Raw genomic sequence first — 12,938 nt, 5'->3', positions numbered from 1 at the left:
GGTGCTGGGTCCTCCGTCCTGCCATTATATTCCGCGGTGCGCCGGGGCGGGGGCGGCGGCGAGCTCTGGCCGCCGTCCCTAGCTTGCAGCCACGCCGAGCCTCGCCGTCTTGCGTCTAGCCGCCGCCACGCTAGCTCGTGCGCCTGGTGTGGCGTGACGATAGCCGGACCGCGGTGGGGCTAGGCGCTCGACAGCAGGACCGCTGGCATGGCATGGCGGCGTCATAAGCAGCTGGATGGACGCCATGGAAAGAGGTGGGCAAGCAGACCGCCATGAAATCCGTGCGGATGCTCCTCCTGCTGCCGTGGCGCGCCGCGGATCACACCCTCCGTGCTGTGCTGGTCGGAAGGCCAGCGGCGTACGGGCTCCGGCACCCATGCCAGCCACGACAGCAAGACGGCGTTCCGGAGTGACCACGGAGGAACACGCGACGTTAAAGAGCTCACAATCAATCCATTTGAGGCGGCGGACGGCGGGGAAGGAGCCCAGAGGTGCGGCGGCGGCGATGAGGTCGTCCAACCGTCCAAGGGCGGCACTAATGGTGGTCGGCGGCCTAGGATTGGAAAAACCCCGGGCGAAGGTGATCACCGGGATTTGTAGCGCAGGCAGTTCCTGGGAAAAGAACGAGAGGGAGAAAACGTACGTGAGCTAGAAGGTGGCTGCAGCGTTCAGACACCGTTCGTCAGTTCCAAAACTCTCAGAAATCGTGTATACGCAGCCCAAGTCATCTATATAAAAGTTGTAGTTCTAAGAAGCCTCTACCTATTTCAGTCAGGATACTTGGATCAAAAGTGCAAGTTTCCAGAGATTTAGAGCTTCAAAGTTCGACAAAAATATGCCTTTTACTGAAAATTCAGAGGTGTGCAAATTCAGATATGCTACTCTTTTCTTGCTATTGTGGGACTTCGAATCTGAATATACAGAAACTGAAAGATTAAATGACAGCTTTAGACTAGAGTTGTTAGACCATGAGACAGCTTTTTAGTAGTAAATTGTCCAGTTAGGTACCTGAATGATTGCAGCATGTTAAGAAACACTGAAGCTTTGTGATTCTCATGGAATAGAATTTAAACTTGCGGTGCAAACAGCACATCCAACTGTCCGAACCAGAAACAAACTCCTGAGTGTTGGCCAAATGGTAACTCTGATTTTGAAACAAAAAGTCTCAACATGTCTACTTACGAAAAAGGACTGACGGACAGCCATGATTTCGTAATGAACTGATGTTCAACTGAACTTGCAAGCACTAATTTGATGAAGAATTTTGAGAGAAACTGGAGTTTACAAAATATGGTCATGCAGCAACAACATTTAGTATTCCCAAGGAGCAGCTTAAATATTTCAAACTGCCTTTTAAACCAGGGTGTATGTAAGGGCAGAAGAAGTACAGCATCTGTATGTAAGGGCAGCCACTCAGTTTTCTTGTTCTGAACTGAACTTGCGAGGACCCTGCCAGGATGCAAGTACCTTGTCCGAAACTCTGCTTTCTGCAGTATGCAGGAGGTGTTCCGTGTTCGGCAGCCACTCAGTTCAGGCATGACGCTCTTCTTGCATTGTCGTCCTGCTCTGCTCTTCCCATCAGGTTTTTCAGCTCATAAACCAGGCATTTCATAACTTGAAGACATTTCACAAACAGGATCTCTTCTACTCGAACTGTTGCAACATTGTTTTCCAGATAGCAGGAAGAACCCAACCAGAAGTGTTAAATCAGGCAGTGTTGTACTTCTAGGCTCTGAATAGCAGTACACTGACGCGGACTTTCAGAGGTGCTGGCAGAAGGCGTCGGCGCGTCGCGCAGGGTGTCCAAGTCGTCGAGGAAGGGATAACTCCCAGCGCCGCCGAACGCCTGCCTCGGCCGCCTCTGTCATTTGCGGCGACCCAGCGCGCTGTTGCTGAACTGAACGCCGGCAGGCATGAACTCTGTTCCGCTCCTTGCCTGCTTTCCGTGGCCATGGCCGGTGCGATCCGAGCCGGTGTCGTCTCGCAGTCATGGGAGGGGGAGGGGGACCTGGACGGAAGGGGGGCGGTCCTGGGGCGCCGCGGCGCTCCGGCGTGCAGCGGAGGCGGACGTTCCGGGGCAGACGGCGAGCGAAACAACATCCGGGGGTGGACGGTATTTGAAACACCGTCCACCCTGGGGTCACTGGGAGCCGTCGGATCAGACACGAGCATCCCAGATCAGGCGTTGACTACGGTCAGCAACTCGGTCGTCCTCCGTCAGGCGGGAGCGCGGCGCGGCGTTGCTCGGGCTCCTCAGCGAGCGCCCGCCGGCCGTCGAGGACCCCGGGAACCTTGCCGCGATCCCAGCCGCCGCCGGCCCTCGGCCTGACGGGCATGGCGGCCAACGACGGGAACAGCTGCACGGACGGACTCCGTGTCCGCGACGGCGTCGTCGTTGAGGTAGCTCATGCCTCATGTCGTGCTCCCGTGCGGCGACCAGCCACAGAGGAACAATGTCGATCGGCGCCGAGCTTCAATTCGGTAGATGCAGATGCGCGGGTGCGAGCTTGTGCCTCGTCGCCGCCTTTACCAGCGATGCCTCTTGTTGCAAACTTGCGACGCAGGAGGATCAGATCAGGCAGCGTTGGCCGCAGAGTGTTCTGCATGTTCAGACTCCAGGTTGCCTTATGCATTGGAGCATTGCAGTTGCAGCATCAGGCAGTCCTTTTCTGAATACCAGACAATACATTGTTTTGCAATTCGCAAGTTCAGGCTTCAGATTGGCTACTTTTCGAGATTGTATAGTGGCAACCCTGACCTAGGAGACCTGAGAAAAGTAAACCTTTTGTTGTTGCTGTTGTGGGCTGCGGTTTTGGTCTGAGATCTTCCTGCATGGATTGAGCACAGAAATCTCGGCGAGTGGAATCTTGTTTGAACGCATAAATCTCAGCGATTTCCCTTTCAATGAAAAACGTGCTCACGGTGGCACCAAAAAAAATCTCAGCAAGGGAACACACAATGCTGCAGTTAAGATCTGAATGTTCGTATCCATTGTGTTGTGATCTGAATTGTATGGGTGTGGTAGATGGTACTCATTTTCTTGATAAAAGGATTGATAGGAGAGAATCGTGCTGCTCCTGCAGCAAGGCCATCATCACCGACGGTAGGCAACAGAGCTCCGCCTCCGTCCTGGGCTCCGTCTAGCGCGGCGACCCAGCGCTGCTGACCGCCGGCATGAGCTCCGCACCTTGCTCCTTGCCCGCTGCCCGTGGCCATGGCCGGTGCGATATGAGCTGGTGCCGCCGCGGGGTCACGGGAGGGGTGGGGGACCTGGACGGAAGGGGCGACGGTCCTGGGGCGCCGCGGAGCTCCGACGTGCAGCGGAGGCGGACGTTCCGGGGCAGACGGCGAGCGAAACAACTTCCGGGGGTCCCTAGGAACCGTCGGATCAAGAACGAGCGTCCCCGATTAGTCGTGGACTGCGTCAACAACTCGGTCGTCCTCCTAAGGCAGGCTCGGCCGTCGAGGATGCTCCTAATCTTGACCACCGATTCCTGATCGGACGGATCAGAGGAGCGCAGGGTGGACGGTATTTCAAATACCGTCCGAAATACCGTCCACCATTGGAGTCTTGCCATGCCGCGGCATGCCGGCACGCCGCCGAACTCTGGCCGTTTCTAACTTCTAGCGCCTTCCTCGTGAGCACCGCAGAGCCTCTCCGTCTTGCATCTACCGCCGCCACATTCGTACACGCTCAGTGGGCGGTGGGAAGGCCGGCGACGTACGGGCTCCGGCGCCCATGCCGGCCACGACGGCAAGTCGGCGTTCCGGAGTGACCAGAGAGGAATGCGTGACATTAGAGAGCCCACGATGAAGAGGAGCTCAAAATAAATCCATTTGAGGGTGCAGAGGGCATGGAAAGAGGCTGGAGGCGTGTCGGCGGCGATGAGGTCCAAGGGCGGCACTAATGGTCGTGGGCCGCCTGACTGGACAGCCACCATCCTTGAATCGTTGGCCCGGAGGATCTTGTCGCCGTGCTCGCTTGTCGCGCCAAGAACTCCCACGCCGCCGCGCCGCGGACCTGGACGGAAGGAGCGGTGATCTGCGGAGCTCCGGTGTGCAGCAGAGGCGGACGTTCCGGGGTGGACGACAAGCGAAATAACGTCCAGAGGTGGACGGTAACCCCTAGGTCTCTTGGAACCGTCGGATCAAACACGACCGCCCCCGATGGGTCGTGGACTGCGTCAACGACTCGGTCGTCCTCCTCAGGCAGGCTCGGGACGGCGGGAGTGCGACGCGGCGTTGCTCGGGCTCGTCGGCAAGGGCCCTCCGGCCGTCGAAGGGGCCGACCACGGTGGGGCTAGGCGCGCGACAGCAGGACCGCTAGCATGGCATGGCGGCGTCGTAAGCAGCTGGACGGACGCCATGGAAAGAGGTGGGCAGGCAGACCTCCATGGAATCCGGCCGGCTGCTGCTCCTGCTGCCGTGGCGCGCCGCGGATCACACGCACACCCTCCGTGCTGGTCGGAAGGCCGGCGGCGTACAGGCTCCGGCGCCCATACGCAGGCAGTTCCTCGGTAAAGAACGAGAGGGAGAAAACGTGAGGGAGAAGGTGGCTGCAGCGTTTAGACAATGTTCGTCAGCTCCAAAACTCTCAGAAATCGTGTATACGCAACCCAAGTCATCTATATAAAAGTTGTAGTTCTAAGAAGCCTCTACCTATTTCAGTCAGGATACTTGGATCGAAAATGCAAGTTTCGAGAGATTTAGAGCTTCAAAGTTTGACAAAAATATGGCTTTTACTGAAAATTCAGAGGTGTGCAAAGAACGAGTTTCTGCAAATTCAGAGATGCTACTCTTTTCTTGCTATTGTGGGACTTCGAATCTGAATATACAGAAACTGAAAGATTAAATGACAGTTTTAGACTAGAGTTGTTGTTAGACCATGAGACAGCTTTTTAGTAGTTGTCCAGTTAGGTACCTGAATGATTGCAGCATGTTAAAAGAGACACTGAAGCTTTGTGATTCTCATGGAATGGAATTTAAACTTGCGGTGCAAGCAGCACATCCAACTGTCCGAACCAAAAAACAAACTCCTGAGTGTTGGCCAAATGGTAACTCTTATTTTGAAACAAAAAGTCTGAACATGTCTATTTACCAACAAGAACGACTGACGGACAGCCATGATTTCGGTAATGAACTGATGTTCAACTGAACTTGCAAGCACTTATCTGATGCAGAATTGTGAGAGAAACTGAAGTTCACAAAATATGGTCATGCAGCAACAACATTTTGTATCCCAAGGAGGACAGGGAGAACAAGGTGCTTCTCTACGCCTACAGGAACTGTGACCATCAGGTTACTCGACTAGCCGTATTCACTTTTCATTAATCCATTAATCCATTATTACTTGATTAAATTTGAAACTGCCTTTTAAATTCTGCAGAAGAAGTACAGCATCTGTATGTAAGGGCAGCCACTCAGTTTTCTTGTTCTCAACTTGCGAGGACCCTGCAAGGCTGGAAGTACCTTGTCTGAAACTCTGCTTTCTGCACTCTGCAGGAAGTGTTCGGCAGCCAATCCTTGTGAGGTGGGCGGACGACCATGGCCTCTGTGGTCCGAGCTCTGATCCTCTGATCTGACCCTGAGAAGGACCAGTCGATTGGTTTGGCCGGTACGGCGCGGCGGCGGGGACAGAATGTGCCGCAGCGCGGCGCTCATCCACGCGGCGCGCCGATTCCACTCGCGATCGAGCAGCTTCTGCGCGGCGCCTGTCACATCATTTCGCCGGCCGGAGGCACGAACACGTCTTGTCGCGCTCGCGCCATGGTCGGCCGCCGCCTTCTCCGCCAGGAGAGCAAGTTGGTGCCTGAGGAGGAAGACGGCTGTTGGGACGCACCTAATCTTGACCGCCGATTCCTGATCGGACGGATCAGAGGAGCGCAGGGGGTGGACGGTATTGTAAATACCGTCCGCCCTTGGAGTCCTGCCACGGCGAGCCGGCACGCCGCCGAACTCTAGCCGTTCCTAACTTCCAGCCCCTTCCTCGTGAGCACCGCGGAGCCTCTCCGTCTTGCATCTACCACTGCTCCATGGGCGGTGGGAAGGCCGGCGGCGTACGGGCTCCGGCGCCCATGCCGGCCACGATAGCAAGTCGGCGTTCCGGAGTGACCAGGGAGGAACGCGTGACATTAGAGAGCCCACGATGAAGAGGAGCTCAAAATCAATCCATTTGAGGGTGCGGAGGGCATGGAAGGAGGCTGGAGGTGCGTCGGCGGCGAAGAGGTCCAAGGGCGGAACAAATGGTCGTGGGCCGCCTAACTGGACAGCCACCATCCTTGAATCGTTGGCCCGGAGGCTCTCGTTGCCGTGCTCACTTGTCGCGCCAAGAACTCTCGCGCCGCCGCGCCGCGACCTGGACGGAAGGAGCGGTGATCCTGGGGCGCTGCGGAGCTCCGGTGTGCAGCGGAGGCGGACGTTTTGGGGCGGACGGCGAGTGAAATAACGTCCAGGAGTGGACGGTATTTCAAATACCGTCCACCCTTAGGTCTCTTGGAACCGTCGGATCAAACACGAGCGTCCCCGATGGGTCGTGGACTGCATCAACGACTCGGTCGTCCTCCTCAGGCTGGCTCGGGATGGCGGGAGCGCGACGCGGCGTTGCCCGGGCTCATCGGCGAGGGCCCGCCGGCCGTCGAGGACCCCAGAATCCTCGCCCTGGCGGCCGGCAAGCTTCAAGAGGTGCATGCCGCCCGCCATGTCGCCATCTTCGGGCGGCCGCCGCCACAAGTCCTGCGACGGACAGGATCCTGGTGACGACGCCTCATCCCAGGGTGCGATGCAGGGTGCCGACTTCTGGGCGCTGGCATGGCATGGCGGCGTCTTAAGCAGCTGGACAGACCTGAACTAGGCAAGATAAAGGCCAAAATAGCCAATTCAATACTAACTCTTATTATTTTGCAAGTTTGGCATATATGACCATTGTGCAGGATATGGAGATCGTTTTGGGATATTCTGGATATGATTTCATCAATGACACAAAGATGGGCACAAAAAGGTATCAAGATGAGGTCAAATCATGGGTTTTAATGCACCAAGATGAAGCCCTCGTTGAGACAATCGAAACGGACATATGGATCGCCTAATTCAGAGTTCGGGTGTAGGAGTTATGATGCCAGAAATTTCGCCTATCTGGGCAAAACTGGTCTGACCGGATTTGGGGATCGGTCTGATCGGTTTTGGCTGCTGTGCAGCACGAGGAGTCCAGTTTGACCGGATTTGGTGACCGATCTGACCGGTTTTTAGTAGATTAGTCCGAATTAGAGTTATAATTTGATTCTATGTCGGTTTGTAACATATTTTTGACCTCCCACGGGTACAGACCTTCCCACCCTATAAATATAAAGGGCTATGGCCGATTGAGACACACCCAATCGAACAATACAAAATACATCTACTTTTTACCTCTAAATCCTACTCTTTACCAATCTCTCTTGCTGTCCATCGTGATCACCATGGCCATTGATGGCGTCCTAAGCTCGCTGGTTGACCTAGGGCACGTCCGGCGACGTTCACGCCCTGACAGGGTCCCTCCCGGGCGAGAGCTTCGACGGTGTTTGCTAGTTTGCTCGTAAACTAGTCGTTCTTCGTCACGTGAGCGCGTTGGTTATCCTTTGCTGGTTTGCTCGTAAACCTTACCGCTCTTCACCACGTAAGTGTGATACTTATCCTTTGAGACGACCGATTCCAGTGAAACCCTAGAAACCGGTCTGACCGGTTTGCTCAACCGGTCTAACCGGTCCGTGTGGCCTTGCTGCTCTTCGATCCGTTTGCGACTCGCACGTTCTAGTGCTCTCGTGTGTTGACCGAGATTTGCGTCAACACATTTTGGCGACTCCGCTGGGGATCGAACCCAGAATCTCTGGTTATTAAAGCAACCGAATTTTTCTACCCTAGCCCTGTGTTAATTGATCTACTATTTTGGTTCGCCCTTGTTATTGCATCTGATCTCTTTAGACCGATTGCAAATATAATTGTGGTATTGCATCAGGCTGCTCAAGCCGATTGCACTCTAGTTTGCTTGCTGCTGCATATCAAAGATCAAAAGAAAAGGCAAAGTGTTGGTTATTGATTGCTTGGATTACCAAATATATCTGGATTTATTGATTACAAGACCAGAAGCATCAAGACCTACTAAGAAGTATACATGGCGGGTTATTCATATGCACCACAACAATTTTACTACACCACGCCTGAGGTACAGTATGCAAGTACATCATATGTTTCTACTGATTATTTTGCTAGTACCATAAATTCTCATGTTGATGTTGCTAGTCATAATAGTGGTATACATATTGCATCGGCTAGTAATTATTCAGATAGTTTTAATTATGCTACTTATAATTCTGAAAATTGCTTGCAACAGCCCATGCCAAATAATATGCATAATCTAAATTCTGATGCTACTAGCAACATACAACATACATATTTTTATACATCGGCAGCAGAACAAGTTCACATGCCGATGAACAATTATCAAGGCCAAACTAACATGGCGAATTCGGCCGATCTTTATGAGACATCATGTGCTAATGATTTTAATACTGTTCAGCAAGGTGTTTCATATGCTTATTCATCGGCAACAAATTCACAATATTTGACTCAAAGCATGCCGATGAATGAGAAAATTGGCCATCCTGATTTTAGATATCCAGCCAATTATTCTCAACCATTATATGCTAGAGTGGAAGATGCATATATAAATTCAGCACCATATACAAATGCTAATACTCATATTTTGGCTCCAGATGTTTCCAATGCTTATAGCCGAATTAATGAGAATTCAGCAAGATCACATTCATCTCCACATGTTAATTCTTCATGTGTTTCATCTCATGCATCATTACATAGTTTCGGTACTACTCATTCTTCGTTACCGAAAGTTCATGCTTGTGATTTTGCCCAAAAGGCTGCACCGAATAGTATTTCTACTGTATTGCAAAAGCCAAATACTTTTTTGGGATGCAGAACATGCTGAGCTTAAGAATGATGTGATTAATAGATTTAACAAGGATAAGAAATTTGAGGATAAGCTTAGAGAATTTGCAGAAACACAAATAAGATTGTATAAATCTTGTTTCTAAGAAACAAAGCAAGGATTTGTTCAAGTAATGGAATTACCATCCATTGACGATATATTCAAGGAAATGATATTTGCAGCTACAAAGCCGGTTACATCATCGGTTGATAGTGGAAGAAAGAATAATTCCGATATGGGTAGCAATTCGGTTATGGTGAGAACCGAATTGAATAAAGATCGTCCCGAATCTATTGTATTGAAAGAGAAAAGTCTAGCTGTACAAAAACCTGCCAAATTCAATAAAACAGCTATGCTTGACTTTTCGGAAGCTAAAAGACCCATATCTGTAAGTAGCCTTGTCAAGTGCAATAGTGAGCAACAATTTATGACTGAACGGAGTTCGGTCGGTGATATACATCAAGATACTAGAGACCATTATCTTAGGAGCAATGATAAGATATTGACGGGCCAACATTCAGAGTTGTCTAGTCGCGCTGGAACAACCGGTCAGACCGGGTCAAGTCGACCAATCAGACCGGTTCCTGCAGGAAGTGCTGCAGGTGGGCATCGGGAGGAAAGGCATGATATCATCCACATAAAGGTTCCTCGCCTCTCCAGCATATTTGACAAGGTACGCTTTTCAAGTAATTTATCCAATTCCAGATCAGATCATATGATTTCAGTTGATATATCTACTAGAGATATGATTGTGAATAATCCTAGAAGATCGATTGAGGAAGGTAATTTACTTGCTAGCAACAAAATAATTTCAGATAGTGTCGGCCAGTGCATTGTGAAAATTAGAAAGGCTGATAATAATAATATTTTGGCATTTAGACTCGCTCCGTCATCATTGCCAAAATTTTTCTCTACATGGTTTACTTGTGGTCATTCTGGGATTAAAAACAAGAAACCAAAACCGAAAAGCATTGTGAAATCCGATGATGATATAATGATAAGCTCTGAAGTATCGGATGTGAGAAGCACAAGGAAACATATAGCCGAATGGATTAATGAGAAATCTGAACCATTCATTTGCTCAGTCTTAAAACCTTCTCCACAAAAGCACCGGTTAGAGAAAATAAAATATACTTTCGATTTGACTTTGTGTGATGATTTATTTTGATATATTGCTGGAGAAGAATTTTATTAAACCTTTTGGTCACAAAGTCTTGCTGTCATCTCTTGATGCAAAGGAGCGAGATTATTGCAAGTTGCATAATTCATTTGATCACAGTATTCAGAATTGCAATATGTTTCGCCAAATTATACAATCGGCCATTAACTCCGGACGATTGATATTTGCTCATGTCACACCCTGAAATTTTTGAATTTCAGGATGTGATTAAAATTAAAAATAAAACAACAATTTTCTCATAATTTTAAAATTTTCTCAACATTTATTTTCTTCACAGGGAATTTAGTATTAAAATAATAATAATAATTGATTGTCTTCTAAATAAATTAAATAAAATTATTCTTTTGTGTTGCATTCATGCCGCAATGCATTATTTTATTTCTTGTTGTTCAACTCGAGTTTAAATTCTCTTGAATTTAAATTTGAATTGAATTGTTTGAATCTTTTGTTGAAAAAAAAGTAACCTCTCTCCCTTTTCCCTATATCCTTTTGGCCCAGCCCATCTTCCTCTCTCCTTCATTTTTCCTTTCTCCCGCGGCCCAAAACTCCTCTGCCAGCCCACCTTCCTCTCCCGCGAAGCCCAGCCCGACGCCCCCTCCCTTTCCTCTCTCTACCGCTGACAGGCGGGCCCCGCCTGTCGGGGTCGTCTCGCTCGCGTGAGCGACGCAGACTTAAGGAGTCCGGCCGCCGCACGCCACGCACCGTCCGAGCCTTGCATGGCCCGCATGCCAAGGCCCCAGCCCCGACTTATAAAAGCGATGCCCGCGTACCCCTGGAACCCCAACCCGAGCCGCAGCCGCCGCCCAGTTCGCGCAAACCCTAGCCGTCACCATTGACGAGCTCGAGCTCGGAGCCCGCCGCCGCGCCGCCATTTTGTGTGATTGCCGCCGTCCGAGAGCTTCGCGCCAAGGTTGTGGATCCCGCAGGCCCCTTATCTCCCTCTCTCTTGCTCTGCTCTGCCCGGTCTTGTTCGCCGTCGCCGCCATCCGCCGCCGCGAGCTCCGCTCCGCCCGCTCTAGCTCTGCGCCACCGCCCTAGATGAATTGCCCGCGCCGCGCGCTTGCCCCTAGTGCAAACCGCGCTCGAATCGAGCACCAGAGGACCAAATTTGGTCTACGCCGGCGAGGTGCCGCCGCCGGTCGCTTGCGCCGCCGCCAGCCGCACCAATCCGTCCTGGCCGTTAGATCGCGATCGGACAGCCACGATTAGATCTATCCAGAGTCAAACTAGACAATACCGGTCAACCCTATGCGACTTTGCAAAAGAGACCCTCTCTTTTATAGAAATAAACCCGCAGTCCAGCATAGTTCAAAAGTAATTAGGTTTAAGTCATTTTATTTCTGTTTTAGCCCCTGAGCTTTTCTAAAATCTAACCCGCCGTCCCTAGTCCTTTGTTTTTCAGTCTAGCCCTTAAGGTTAAGGTTTAATTTTGTTTTAGTCCTCAGTTTCTTTACCCAGAGCTCCTGTTATTTCAAAACTTTTACAAATAAGCCCCTAGAATCCTGTTTTAGCCATAACTTCTTCGTTTTAACTCTGTCTTCATCAATTCTTGCGCTCACGTGATCCTTGTGACGTGTGCAATAGCTTTATCACCTTATTATCCTCTATGAGCACACTTTGTTGTGTCTTACAAATCTTTTTCTGTTAGTCCTTAACCTTTTTGTTAATCGCGACTAGATCCCTGAAGCACCGTTTCGTCTATAGAATCGCCGTTTTAGTTCCGTTTTCCGTGTTTCTTGAGCTCTCGTAACCATAGCAGCGAGCTCTATCCTTTAGTGTGTCCTTTTAATGCCTTTCTTTTGTTCTGGTGTATTGTTCTTAGATGTATCTTGTTGTTTGCTTTGTATGTTTGCTCGATGATTGCTCCGAGTAGAAGGATCGCCGTTCGAAGATTGAAGATCAAGAGTTCCAAGTGAGCAAGAGCTGAAAGAGAAGTAAGAGTAGCTTTTCATTGGAGAAAGGAAAGTGATCCTAACCATACTTCTATCTATGCTTTATTTACAAGATGATATGATTTAATTGGAACATGGAGAACCACCCAAGAAAACAGTACAACCACAATACTATATGTCTCTGGTCTTGGCTGATTAATTAGAGACTCTAGCTTGTGACAATCTTACCGAAAGGGCAAGAGGGGATGCATCGATGGGATATAGTTCGGTCCTCTTGGGGAAATTGGTATTGTTTAATGGTCCTTTGGCAAGGTACCACCTCAATAGGACAGTGTTATGATCGCTTTGACTTGAAACCTTAGCGGATTGTCATAGGTTAGGGAATCTTTGTAAAGGCCTCGTAGCATCCCTATGCAATCACACCTCGGAAGTGTGATATTGTGCCTAGCTAGCACATTGCGTGGTCGGAATTTTTACGCGAATTGTGGTGAAAGTGCACAACCTCTACAGAGTGTAAAATTGATATATCAGCCGTGCTCACGGTCAAGAGCGGCTTGGACCCTCTGTAAGGATCACCGGGGTGTCCGACCCTAGAAGGAGAGGGGGTGAATAGGGTCGCTAATCGCTTTTTAACCTAGGGCTCAAACTACTTGCATAAGATAAACCTAACACGTCCTATATATGTTAGTTATGACTAAGGTTTATCTTTGCTACTCTCTACTTACCCCAAAATACTTGCAACCTATAGCCAATCCTAAACAAACTAACTAGGAAAGTAAAGGCACGCAAGATAAAGTAAATGCGGAAACGTAATATGGTAAGTAAAGAGGTAAATGCAAGAGGGATGCAAACTCCCGAGTAGACACGGTCATGTAACGTGGTTCGGCAC

This window comes from Panicum virgatum, chromosome 8K, assembly GCF_016808335.1.
Source record: "Panicum virgatum strain AP13 chromosome 8K, P.virgatum_v5, whole genome shotgun sequence".
In the NCBI taxonomy this organism is placed as follows: domain Eukaryota; kingdom Viridiplantae; phylum Streptophyta; class Magnoliopsida; order Poales; family Poaceae; genus Panicum; species Panicum virgatum.
This window is presented reverse-complemented; position numbering follows the sequence as displayed.